Below are 13,816 nucleotides of genomic sequence, written 5' to 3' on the forward strand. Positions count from 1 at the left end.
ATTACATATATACACACACACACATATATATACATGCACACATATATATAAAACACCTGCAAACATATAATTTAAACCATATAAAATCACTATTTTGCAGAAATAATGATTAAATGTTAATAATTTTATATGGTTGAAAGTAATTTTACTCCAGATTGTGATAGGTGCAAATGAAGTGATACAAGGAAAAACAGGAAGGTAACAGAATTTTTGTTATTTGAGCAAATATAGAAAAAAATACAGGGAACTTTTAAGTATCTAGGTGAAGACAATCCAAGGAAGAAGAATGACAAGTACAGTGGTCTTGAAGTGGGAAAAGGTCCGATCTGTTTAAACAGAAAAAAGACAAACAAGGTCAAAGTGAGTAAGATTTGTAGTAGATGCTGAGATTAGAGAGGTAATAAGTGGGTGGCAGACTCAACATATTTGTGATGTTCAGTACATTAGCTACTAATGAGCATCTGAAATGCAGCTAGCTCAATATAAGATGTTACATACATGTAAAATATACACCAAATTTTGAAGAAGGTGTGAAAAAAGTGTTAATATTTAAATAATTTTTGTGCTGATTACGTGTAGAAATGATATTTTGCATTGAGTGGGCTAAAGTGTATTACAATTAATTTCATCATTTTCTGTTTACTTTTTAAAAAATATGGCTATTAACATGACTCACATGTTTCCATCATATTGCTCTGGTATAGAGTTTAACAGTCCAATGTCAGAACTGAGGTTATTACGCTGAGCGAGATAACTCACCATTGAGAAAAGTTTGTAATGAGGTAGTTGCTGAAGCAGGAAGGCCAGTTTGGGGAAGGTCTCATTAATGTGAGCAGCAAAGGGGGATGGGGACTCAGAACAGGATAAAGGTAACAAATAGAAGTGAAGACAAGTTTTCAGGTTTTGGATACATTTTGAAGACAGAGCCAATATTTGCTGATATACTTAATGTGGATTGTGAATTAACAAAAAGAAGCTAAGAATATTTCTGTAGTTTGGGTCCAGAGAACTAACGAATATGAGTTAAAAATTGAGAGGAAGAGGACATGAAGTGGAACATGTTTGGAGTAAGAAAGATTCATGTGGGGATATGGTAAGAATGAAAATGTTGAGTAAAAATTTGGATAAATAAATCTGTACGTTAGAAATGAGATCCAGACTGGGGATTTTCCTTTGTGACTCATCAGCTTATAGGTAAAATGTTAAGCTCCTGGAGTGAATGAGTGAATATGGAGATGAGGAAAGAGATCTATAGTCAGGCCTACAGGACACTCTTAATATTTAGAGTTCAAACAAATGAGGACACACCAGGGAAAGGTACTGAAAGGAACAGCCTATTGAGGAAGGAGAAAAAGTATAAATTAGTGGAAGGCAACTAAGGAAAGTGTTTCAAGGAATTCAGAGTGATGGTCTGTGTCAAATACTGCAGATGAGAACTACAAATTCATTAATGAATTTTGCAATGTGTACATCATATGCAATTATTTGGGTAAGAACATCTTTGATTGAGTGTGAGGAATGAAATAGGTTAAAGAGAGAAAAAGAGGAAGCATGGAGATAGTGAATATTGATAACTCTCTCCAAGGGCTTTAATTATTAAGATAAACAGGGGCTTTCAGGGATATATGAAATCAGATATGGAGAGTCAAAAGAGACTTTGTAAAATTTTCGATTCACTAAATTTATTCCCAAATTTTAAAATAAATTTCTAAGTTTTTCCTGTATTTTTAAATTAGAGACTTTATTTTTAAATAAGTTTTATGTTTACAGAGAAATTGAGCAGAAAGTATGGAGTTTCCATATACCCTCCCATTTCTCACTCCCCCACCACGGTTTCCCATACTGTCTTTCCATTACTATCTGTCTTTGCATGTGGATATCTACTTGTTCTAGCACCATTTGTTTAAAAGATTATCCTTTTCCATTGGATTCTGTTTACTCATTTGTCAGAGATAATTGACTATGTTTGTATCTCTCCCTTTCATGGCTCTTTATTCTGATTCATTGCACTTTTTGTCTTTTCTTCTGCCAATACAAATCCAATACACTACCATAGATGAGACAGTATTTATATATTATTATTACATAAGTCTACAGTTCACATTAGGGTTCAAGCTTTATGTTGTATATTCTGTGGGTTTTGATAAATGTGTAATGAAATGTATACAACATGAGAATAACATACAGAATAGTTTCATTGCCCTAAAAATCTTCTGTGCTCCAGCTATTCATCCCTCTATTTATTCTGCTAATGCCATAGAAACCACTGATCTTTTAACTGTTTTCACAATTTTGGCTTTTTCAGAGTGCCATATAGTTGCAACCATATGTATGTAGCCTCAGATTGGCTTCTTTCACTTAGCATCAAAAGTTCCTCCATGTCTTTTTGTGGCTTGATAGATCAATTCCTCTTTCCACTGAATAATAGTCCATTGTATGGATGTACCTCAGTTTACCTCTGCATTCACACATTGAAGAGATCTTGGTTGCTTCCAACTTTTGGCATTTGTAAATAAAGATATTATAAACATTTATGTACAGGTTTTTGTGGGAACATGTTTTCAATTCATTTAGGTAAACACCAGTGGGCTCAATTGCTAGATCATATGACAGAATACGTTTAGGTTTGTACTAAACTGCCAAACTGTCTTTCAATATGGCTGTACCATTTGGCATTTCAATGAGCAATAAATGAGTTTCTGTTGCTACATATCATCACCAACGTTTGCTGCTGTCAATATTTTAGATTTTAGCCATTCTAATCAGTGTGTAGTCATATCTCATTGATGTTTTAATTTGCAATTTTCTGATGAGTATGATGTTAAGCGTATTTTCATATGTATATTAGCCATCTGTATATGATAGTAACAGGAGATAGACAAATTCCTAAGCAGACAGGGATGGGTCCCTGGTGAAACTTGACCTTCAAGCCAAGGACAGTTTGAAGCCTGAAAACTGAGCTGCCAGTTCTGGATCGTGTCCACGATGGAAGGAGAACTTCCATCCCCATCTTACATACTCTCTCTTGATTGGTTCCTTCTGAATGATGCCTTTGAAGCAATTGAATTGTTCCTTTTCCAAGCCCACTCATGGACCAGTAAGCCCTCATTTCCCCATTTTAAGCCCATAAAAACCCCAGACTCAGCCTCACAGATGACTACCTGCTTTTGGGTCCCCTCTCATTGCTGCAAGCTTGCTTTCTGTGGCTCAATAAAATTTTACTCTGCCTTACTCACTCTCTGGTGTCTGCATGCCTTATTTTTCTTGGTAGTGGGACAAGAACCTGGAACTCCAAATTATGGGAGCATAAGAGCTATAGGGCTCCTGCTCAGTGAGCTGTGGGTGGTGAGAGTAAAAGAGCTGTAGCACTCCCTCCTGCTCACCCAAAAATGGGAGAGAAGCCACTGGGCATCACTCCCTTCCACTCACCAAACTACAGGAGTGCAAAAGCCATAACATATACATGTAGATTATTTACCCATTTTACTATTTGGTTGTGTGTATTGTTATTGTCAAGCTTTAAGAGTTCTTTATTTTGAATTATATTACTTTATCAGATACATATTTTGCAATTATTTTCTCACAGCCTGTGGCTTGTCTTCTCATTCTCTTTTTGACATATTTTTCATTTAAAGATCAATTTTTTCTTCATAGATTATGACTTTGCTGTTGTATCTAAATAGTCATTGCCAAACCAAAGGTCAGCTAGATTTTCTCCCATGTTTTCTCCCAGGAGTTTTATTTGGTTTTTGATCCATTTTAAGATAATTTTCATGAAAGGTCCAAGACCTTTATCGTTTTCCCATTAGATTCTGTTTACTGGTTTGTCAGAGATAATTGACTATGTTTGTATCTCTCCTTTTCATGGCTCTTTATTCTGATACATTGCTCTTTTTGTCTTTTCTTTTGCCAATACAAATCTGTCTTGATTACTGTAGCTTTATAGTTAGTCTTGTGGTTTTGTAGCATCAGCCTTCTAACTTAGTTCTTCAATACTGGGTTTGCTACTGTGAGATTTTTGACTTCCATATAAATTTTAGAATCAGTTGATCAATATTCACAAAATAACTTGTTGGAAGTTTCTCATAATTATTTATTTTGGTTAAAATAATTTATCTTTTCTCCTTTGGTTTTATGAAAATGAAAACTTTAAAACTAAATTTATAACATATTTATTTTTAGAAGTAATTTTGAAAATATACTCCTTTAAACTTACTCTGTTTAATATATATTATAAAACAAAACAATATATGCAATGCTCAGATGAAAAACATTTTATCCATTATATAGATAATTGATAAAATTATTTGCCTTATAGTTCTATAAAAATAGTATAAATTTTAAAAAGTTAAAAGGGATCAATATGTTTGACAAAATCAGCTTCTGTTTAAGAAGGAGATTTTATATTTTGTGCCAAGGAAAACTTGCTCCATAAATTCATTTAAAATACTATTAAATTATTAATGATAAGGAAAAATCAAACTTCAAGTTTCAAAATATATTGAAATGAATATATCAGGTATTATCGAGTTTTCACATAACTTTCTATATCCAATGGAAAACATTTAACCTCAGCATTTATGCAGACTAAATTTTCTGCAGCAAACTGGTCAATCTAAGTTTTTAATTTCGTTTTGAAAAAAAATCATCATTAAAACAACTTGCACTGAAAGTCCATTGGTTAAGAGAAAAATATTATAAATCATTATAGTAATCTAACTGCAGGAAAATTAGAATCTCTTCTGTTTAATAAAAAGTAGTCAAATCTGGGCCTATACACATAAAAATGAAAGAAGCATATTACCTTAGTCATTCAATCAACTGTACAATTTTCAAACTCAAAATTAGACATTTCATTTTATTCTTCCACTCTCTAAAACATGTAACCTATTAGCTAATCTTGCTGATATTTAGCTGCCACTTTACTCATTTAGGCAGATCTGTAGGGAAGGAACATAGTATTCGGATTTGGAGGAACAGTATTATAGCCTTACTTGATTATTCACAGGCTACATGGCCTTGGTTACTTTGTCCATCTTCTCAGAAAAGTTTTCGCAAATGAAACTACAAAATAAGATGCCTATCTCAGGAGAGTTGTTGTGAAAATCAAATTAGATGACTACAAGAAAGTGCTTAGTAAATGGTAAACAGAACTATGATGTTTTACTCTTATTTTCAACTCTGGTTGGAACCATTATTGTGTCATATATACATTGCTATGTTTTTACAACCAATTTTATCTCATCTTTCAATATATCTCACAAATAAAAATAGTTTTTTCTAAACAGCATACAAAGTATGCCATAAATATTGAGACACAGGCATAGAAAAAAATAAACTATTGCAGTAAGTTAACAATCATCTCTGTGTGAGAGAAATATATTTGATTTGCATTTTCTTCTTTGTTCTTTTGATATTTTCTAAGTGTCTGAAATGCATGTACATCATCTTATAAACAGAAAAATGCTCTACTTATACTCTACCTGTATTTTATTTTAAAGGAATATTTACCCATTTGAAATGACTGTAGTTTTCCTAAAACAATATCCATGGTGAATCAAAATGCATGACTATTAAATAATCAATAGTCAACTATTGATTTATTCTTATATATACTTTCTTGTTTGAGGTTACAATGAAATATAACAGAACTTTTGCCTTAAAAATGTACAATAAATATGTGTAATAGTTTTAAATTAGTTAATAGAAGTTAATATATTGCTACTCCACATGATTAATCTGTATCATATGCAGCCTCTCACTCTGTAGATACCCTCAGAAACCATTCTGCTCATTAAGCCATTTAGAATAAAATGTGTGTTTTGTATATAGCCTTTGTTGCAGGTGTTATTCTACATGTTCAAAGGACTCCTTTGTTAAATAACATAGACTTAGAAACATGGAGATATAAAGCAGATTGTTGAACACTCTAATTGTGCCAGTCTATCTTGGCTATGATGGTTCTAATAGTGTCATCTGTCAGCAGCTCTTCCCTTTTCCTCTGCCTCTGAGTAAGCAGCACACAGAGTCAAGCCAAAAACTGAGATGCAATATTAGATACCATCTGTGTTGCTCACTTGATTTCAATCCAAATTGTTCTCAAGCCAATCATGGAACCAAGTGAAAAATTTGATTATGATTAGGGTGAGATATGAAAAAGACTTGAAGTAAAAGACCAGCATCAAGTTTCCAGGCACAAAGGGGTGCTTTGCCCATTTTACAAATTCCCATGTGGAGAAAGAGACTTTAGGCCTAGAAAATTATAACATGCACAGAAGTGAAAAAAAAAAACCACAAATAAATGCACAAGCATGTGTATGTGTAGATTCAAACATACACTCTGTAGAAGTGATTTTGCTTTTAGAATTTTAAAATTACAAAGAGTTTGTTATAATGTACTTGGCAAACTCCCAATTTTGAAATACAGATAATGAAAATTGAGTGTATATGTATGTGTATGTGAAAATTATAAAATACCTATTTGTCTAAATAGTTGCAAAAAGCATGCAAACAATAATCAGTGTGTATATCTGTATCCCAGTGATAGATGTCTGCTTTGTAAGTGAGCCACTATTAATTCATCTATAAATCACTGAAACTAAGCAATTCAGGAAAAGCAATTTCATGGAACACCAAAATACTGTTTTTCGTAATTTTTTAGCATAATCATAATCTAAAGAGTCATCTGTTTTATGGTTTCTATGTTCTCCAGATTAAGATAAATGTACATTACAGAAAGCAAAATACATTTTAGGTCATATCATAAGATCCTATTGTAAAATACTTTCCTTTATTGCAGTATTGAGCCTTTAATTTTATAGCAACAAAGGTACAGTAGTTTAAGGACAGGTTCAAAAGCAGTAGTTTAAGGATAGGTTCTAAAGAAGACTAGTTCAATCATCCTAATTTATTTTGGTCATTGCTATTTTGAGTTTTTTTTTTGTGGGGGTGGGGTGTTGTTGTATTAGCTGATCATTCTCATTTCTTATCTTCATGTATTTCTTCCTCTTTTTTTTCTTTCCAACATATTTTGACTAATATTCTTGATTAATGTTAAATGGTTAAATGATTGGAGGCAACATCATGGTGCACAGTGAGAGAAAAGTTGATCAATTACAAATATTACTGTATTTAAGTGTTTATAAAGGAAATACTAAAAGACGAAGAAACATTCACTTTTGAATAGCAAAGAACCATATAAGTTTAGCGTTTAGAAAATTATTTCCATAGGCATATATTACACTATGAAGTACACTGAACACTTTATACTATTATACCAAATGTTGGCATCATGAACATATGTTCCATAATGCGTTTAAACATTAATGCATAAAGAAGGCAGGTGTAGAAATATTTCTATTAGTTCCCTTCCCCCATGACTGCCAACTTCCACGGAAATAGATATTTTATCAACAAAATACATCTGATTTGAGTTAAATATACACTTTTTAAATTGACAGTGAATTTAAATATCATTTTTATTAAAATTATCTTAATGTCTTACCAAAGTATATGTCATTTATAAAACACCATTTAACAATATGTAACAATTTATTCAAAAGGAATTTAAAAGCAACATTCTAGAAAAGGTTTGTTGTTGTTTACTTGATTCTATTTTTTCCATAGTGCTATTTTTCAGTTACTCACATAGTAGTTTACAGAAAAGTGTATTATGTTTGAGGTAAAAGATTGATTCTATTTATCCTCTAAGCAACATATTTATCTTGCTAGGAAAATGTTTTTCAATAAGAAAATGGCATGGTAAATGAATTACCATGGGCTAAATATCAAGATTTTCATGTTGAACAAAGCTTTAATTTATTTAAAACAAGCCTAATACTTTCAGAAAAACAATGTGCAATTCTTTCTATAATAGAGTTCCTCCTTTATTCTTGAATATAAAATTATGATGTTTATAATAATTCAAAAATGTGTTAACATTAAGTTCTTAAACTGTAACCTCAGATATGTACACTAGCAGATTGCTTTTGTTTAATCTACTAATACAAAACTTCAGAGAAAGCACTTACCACAGTCCTGGCTCAGAATATTACTCACTAAATAGTAATTGCTGTCATTGTTTTTCAATGAATATATATTGTATCCAAATTCCTTTTTCTGGGGTTTTACATGTATAGTTTCATTCTTGAGTGTATAGATACACACACTCAAGAATGAATTAAAAGCGTATTCAGGAACATGTATGAATTTCTTAGCATGAATTCCAAATTCCCACTGATTTTTCTCATTTCCTCAAAACAAACAAAAAATCATTTTTTCCCAATAATGTGTTTTTAACCATACGTATGAGAACCTCAAAACCTTCTGTCAATGTCTAAAGTCTAAACAAGGCCCGAATGTACATTGTATTTTTACTCAATACAAACTGTCACAAAATGCCAAAGTGCAATTCAGGAAAAGCAATTTCATGGAACACCAAAATACTGTTTTTTGTAATTTTTTAGCATAATCATAATCTAAAGAGTCATCTGTTTTATGGTTTCTATGTTCTCCAGATTAAGATAAATGTACATTACAGAAAGAAAAATACATTTTAGGTCATATCATAAGACCCTATTGTAAAATACTTTCCTTTATTGCAGTATTGAGCCTTTAATTTTATAGCAACAAAGGTACATTTAGATGATTAAGAAGAAGAGAAGAGGAATAAAAGCCATTTTATTTCTTATTGGAAACACAAGCCCTGACCTGCTTGTGTTAAAAATAAAATATCTTGTATTTTAAAATGCTTGTATTTAAAAGAAAATACCTTGGCTACTTCTCCAAGAAAAATAAAACACACTAAAGGAAACAAGAAAAAAGAGATTGACAAAATAAAGTTCAGGAAAATGTGAACTTAATTATGATCTTCTAAAAAAAAACATAAAATATTTCTCCTTTATTTTTTCCAATAATGAACATCCCTTTTATGTTTCTAGTACATATAATTGTCTTATTTTAATGATGTACAATTTTTAATAGCCAATAATTACTCCCCCCCACACACACACATATGTTTATAAAATGCTTAGGTGGGCATCAGGTAAAGATATATAAATAAAATTGTTTCTAAAATGAGTGTACCTACCTACACACATAATAAAAAATAGTAACATATGTTTATTATTATTAACCAATAGTAAGTACTAGAGCTGATTAATGTGCGCCCTAATACAAATGTCCATGGCGAAAGCTCTGATATAAGTTTCCCAGTTGGGAAAAAAAAAAAAGAAATAAAAAAGAAAATCTTTAAATACCGAATAAAGAAAAGAAGCTAGAAAATTCAACTTTGTTTGTTTTATTCTGGAAACAATACGAGACATATTATTTTTTAAAATGCAAAATAACCTTTATTGCTATAAAATTAAAGGCCCAATACTGCAAATTAAAGTGGTGTGATTGCCACCATAGGATCCATTTGTAATCCTTAAATTGATTGGTTTCACTCTCTAGAACTTTTCTTCAAATGCCTGCTATACAGTCTGAGCATTGCATGCTGTGATAATGCTGAAATGATCACATGATCATAATACACTATCTGGCCTCAGAGGACCTGCCAAAAGAGAAGGGAGGTTATCTTAACAATATGACAAATATTATGTTTGCAATATGACTGTAGTATGAATGAAGTGTTGGAAGAGTGCAGAAAAAAGCTGCTTAGTTCAGCCTGTGAGAATGTGAAAAGAACCAATAATAAAGTGACACACGTTGGGGCTTGAAATTTGAAAAGGAATTTTTTACGGGTGAAATGAAAAGGAAATACATTTAGGCTTTATTCATTTTGTAGATAAAGAAAAGAAGAATAAATATTAGAGAGAGTAAAAGGTAAATTGCAAAGAAATAGGGACAACTACAAAGACCCAATAAGGAATAGACAGTAGGTAACACTGGCTACCTCAGTGTACATCAATAAAAAGTTGCAGTATGTAGAAAACTTAAAAAAAAAAGTAATTGCTGAAATCACTGCTACATAATTGCTGCAGTTACTGTTGAATTTCACAATATATGTAACTTTCAAATTAGCAGTATATGAATTACTTATACTTTAATAAACTGTATTCTACCTGGAAGAATACACACACTCATTCAAGATTAAATTCACAGCAGTTCAGAATCATTCAGGCTTGCTTCAGGCACAGTTTGTGTCTCCAGCTCCTGCGGTATTTCATATTCTTGTGTTTAAATAATACATTAGACATCACATGGGGATTGTAAAGACAAGAAACAAAACTTGTGTTACTTCACTCTTATTGTTATGACCACTTGGAGTTTTTACTTGTATTTAAAATTTAAAGCAGTAAGTGAAAACTATGGGTGTAATATTTTTGCTTTGCTAAAAATATTTTAACAATATCTTTTAAATTAAAATAATATTTAATTGTGTTTGTTACAACCAGGAAAGAAAACTGTATCAGTGGTATAATTTGCTATTTGTCTAAAATATATCTTTCACAAACATTCCATGTTTATTAACATTCACTTTTGAGTTACTGTAAAATTATGGTTGATTTTGATGAACTGTTGTAGGTATATATTATCTCATGTAAAAATAAATTGAATTTAAAAGAATTAAGGGGGTGCTTTTTTCTTTTTTGGTACTACAATATATTATTCCATTATTTACTTTTTTTTTACTAAATTATTTTTCTACTGGTACAAATATAAAAATAAAGTTAACAACAGAAAATTTTCCTATGCTGCATATCTTTTCAAGTCATTATTTTCAATTCATTTTACAGTTATTATTGAATATTAATTTGCCATAGTAGGAAAAAATAGAAATTGATCCACTCCATTTGACCTATATACTAGGTATACTCCACAGGAATTGGCAAACTTTCTCTATAAAGGGCCAAATAGTAAATATGTTAGGGCTTATAGGCTACACTGTTTCTGTGACAACAACTCAATTCCACAGTTGTAGTATGAAACCAGCCATGAATAATATGTAATCAAATGGTGGTTACTCCTTTCCAATAAAGCTTTATTTACAAAAAGAGAAAGCAAGCTGTATTTGGGTACTTGGTCATTGTTGTTATATCTTGCTCTGTAATACAAGTGAGAGACATGCGTAATAAGAAGACACTTTGTAAGTCATTTTCTTAAAGTAGTTTATCAAAGGAGGAAAAATAACCAAATATGTCGGTGCTTATTCAAAAAGTAATTAGATTTCTTTTTCTCAGAATGAGAAAAGTAGGCTGATCACATTCTCTTACAAATATATTTCTTGATTCGACTTTTAATCCCAATAATATAAAATATATATTAGGGGATTAACTTATACATGATGATATAAAAATGAATTTATATATAATCTAATCTCTTAAATATTTGACTCATCAAAATCAAACTGCAGTATAAGAGCTAAATTTACCCATCTAAATGTATCTATTTAAAGTATACTCTATATTTGCACATACAAAAGAATAAAAAGACTAAAACTGACATAAAAATTATTTCACAATTATCATTAGTTTTGAAACAACTTCTCTATTGTGGCCACAAAAATCACTAGATTATATTTTGGAAAGGCAAACGGAAGATGGGCAAGACACCTAAAATTTGGCAATAACATTTCATTAGGTTTTCTATTTTTGTTTTGCCTAAGGAAAGATCATATTTACATGAAATTTGCATTCATTTAGAGGGCTACTGGATTTCAAATCCAAACATGTTGTTTTCCTCATTATCAGTTTTACTTCTTAGCAATGTAAGTTTGATATCACCTTTGCTTACTCTCTGTATTACTCTCTGGATGATCAAAGTTAATCACCATTTTTTGAGTCTTAGCAGCACAAGTACTAAAATTTAAAGAGTAAAATATCATTCAGAGTGCTGTTTAAATGCAGTTTTGGACTCTACATCCATAGAGTCTACTATGATATGTTTGAGCCAAGGATCAGAAATATATATTTTTTGGTAAGTACAGTGGTTCCTGAATCAAATCTGGGAAATATTTAAGTGTGAAAGAGATGCTAAAAGGTATAATAAGGAAGGTACATTAATATTACAAAATTACTTTAGTTCAGTGAATGTGTAATTTTCAATTGTGAATAGTATATTTTTGTTTGCTTAGAGAAAATTGGAAAACAGTTGTGTAAAAAATGAGTTGCTTTTGCTTCTCTGTTTGTTTTTTTTTTTTTAATTCTAGTTAATCCTGAAACATGAAAGAAATATCATCTTGGTTTTTTATGTATTATGAATCTGTAGGCTAATTAATGTGGGTATAAAATACCTGAATTTTCTATGTTGACATTCAAAAATAACTGTTTTAAAACCTAGACTTCAGTAAGCAACATATGCTAATATGTCTCAGTGTTTCCTTTACCTTATGCTTTAAAAGCTACATCTATAGGAAGATAAAGATTGACTTTACCATGGCATCTCAGAAGTGAATACCTAAAAAGGGGCAGGTTGTCCTTGCCCAGGGAGTTTTCTCTTTAATAATTTATCACTGAAATCTAAAGATTAGGAAAACATCTAATACCTTTGTAATATTTACTTCACTTACAAATGTCATAGAGGAAGAATAAAAACTTATTAATAAATAGAAAGTATATTCATCCATTTCTAATCTCACACCAAATAAAGTTTATTACTCTGATTTCACACTACAGACTTATAGAATTGTATCATCTCAATGGTCTTCTTGATTGAGAATAAATGCTTCATTAAATTTAAATATAGCAACCCAATAACAATAGTAAAACCAGAGAGAATAATGACTGATGTTAAAGGAGCACACATATCACTCTTTGGAAGACATTCAACTTCTAGAGAAAACGCAAAGTTTGATATTCACAATTACATAATAAATACAAAAAATTATGGCATGATATGAGGAGATACATGAATCAAAATTAATTTGAGAGTATGTAAAATGAGCTTGCAGATTGTTTTTGAAATAGGTAATATAGAAGAAAGAAAAAATAATGATGATCCATAGGTTAATGACTACGGCAACCAGGTGGATAGTAATAAATTTCATTGAGATGAACAATAAAGGAGGAGGAACAGGTATGTTTTTTGAGGGTGATGCAGAGTTTGGCTTTTATACACATGATATCTGAGGTGCCTTGGAGGCCTGCAAGTAGAGATGCTGAGTAGGAATTTGGCTGTGTGGGTCTGGAGCTCAAAATAGTCAGTGCTGGAGATAACCCTCAAAACTATTTCCCAGGCCTCAGACACAAACAGCCAATGCCTATTGGTTAACTCTTCTTTGATGTCACAAAATTATTAATAATATAATGAGTTCTGAAAGATCCCCTTACCTAACTCAAAATATGCCCTTAGCTAAGTCTGTCATTCATTATCCCTTAGTTCATCACGAAGTAGCATTTCCAAACATCCAATTCTACAAGCCAAAAATTTAAGTAACACTTTTCTCCAAGCCATCTCTGACATTAAGGACTTTCGAGAAAGCCAAGGGCCATCCTGAAGAAGCTGTCTTCCTCCTGCTGCCATGAGTGACAAATCTGTCCATTTTGCTTTCTCAATTTTTCTAAAATCCACCTGCTTTCTCTATTTCAACTTTCAGTTTCCTAGTGCAATTGCTTCCTAAATGGTCCCATATATATGCTTTCTGCTTGTATTGTGTTTTCCTAACTAAATCCAGAGCTGTGTTTTAGAAATATAAATCTGATCATATAACTCTTCTCTTTGAACATTTTGTAATAATGTCTCCCCTGCGATTTTAGGATGGAGGCCTAACCCTTAAACTAGACTGAAAATTGAGAGATATCTCTTTCTAGGCCCCTAATTTTATCTTGTTTTTTTTTTTTTTTTTTTTTTTTTTTTTTTTTTTTTTTTTTTTTTT

Source organism: Hylobates moloch, unplaced genomic scaffold (assembly GCF_009828535.3).
Source record: "Hylobates moloch isolate HMO894 unplaced genomic scaffold, HMol_V3 SCAFFOLD_12, whole genome shotgun sequence".
Taxonomy (NCBI): domain Eukaryota; kingdom Metazoa; phylum Chordata; class Mammalia; order Primates; family Hylobatidae; genus Hylobates; species Hylobates moloch.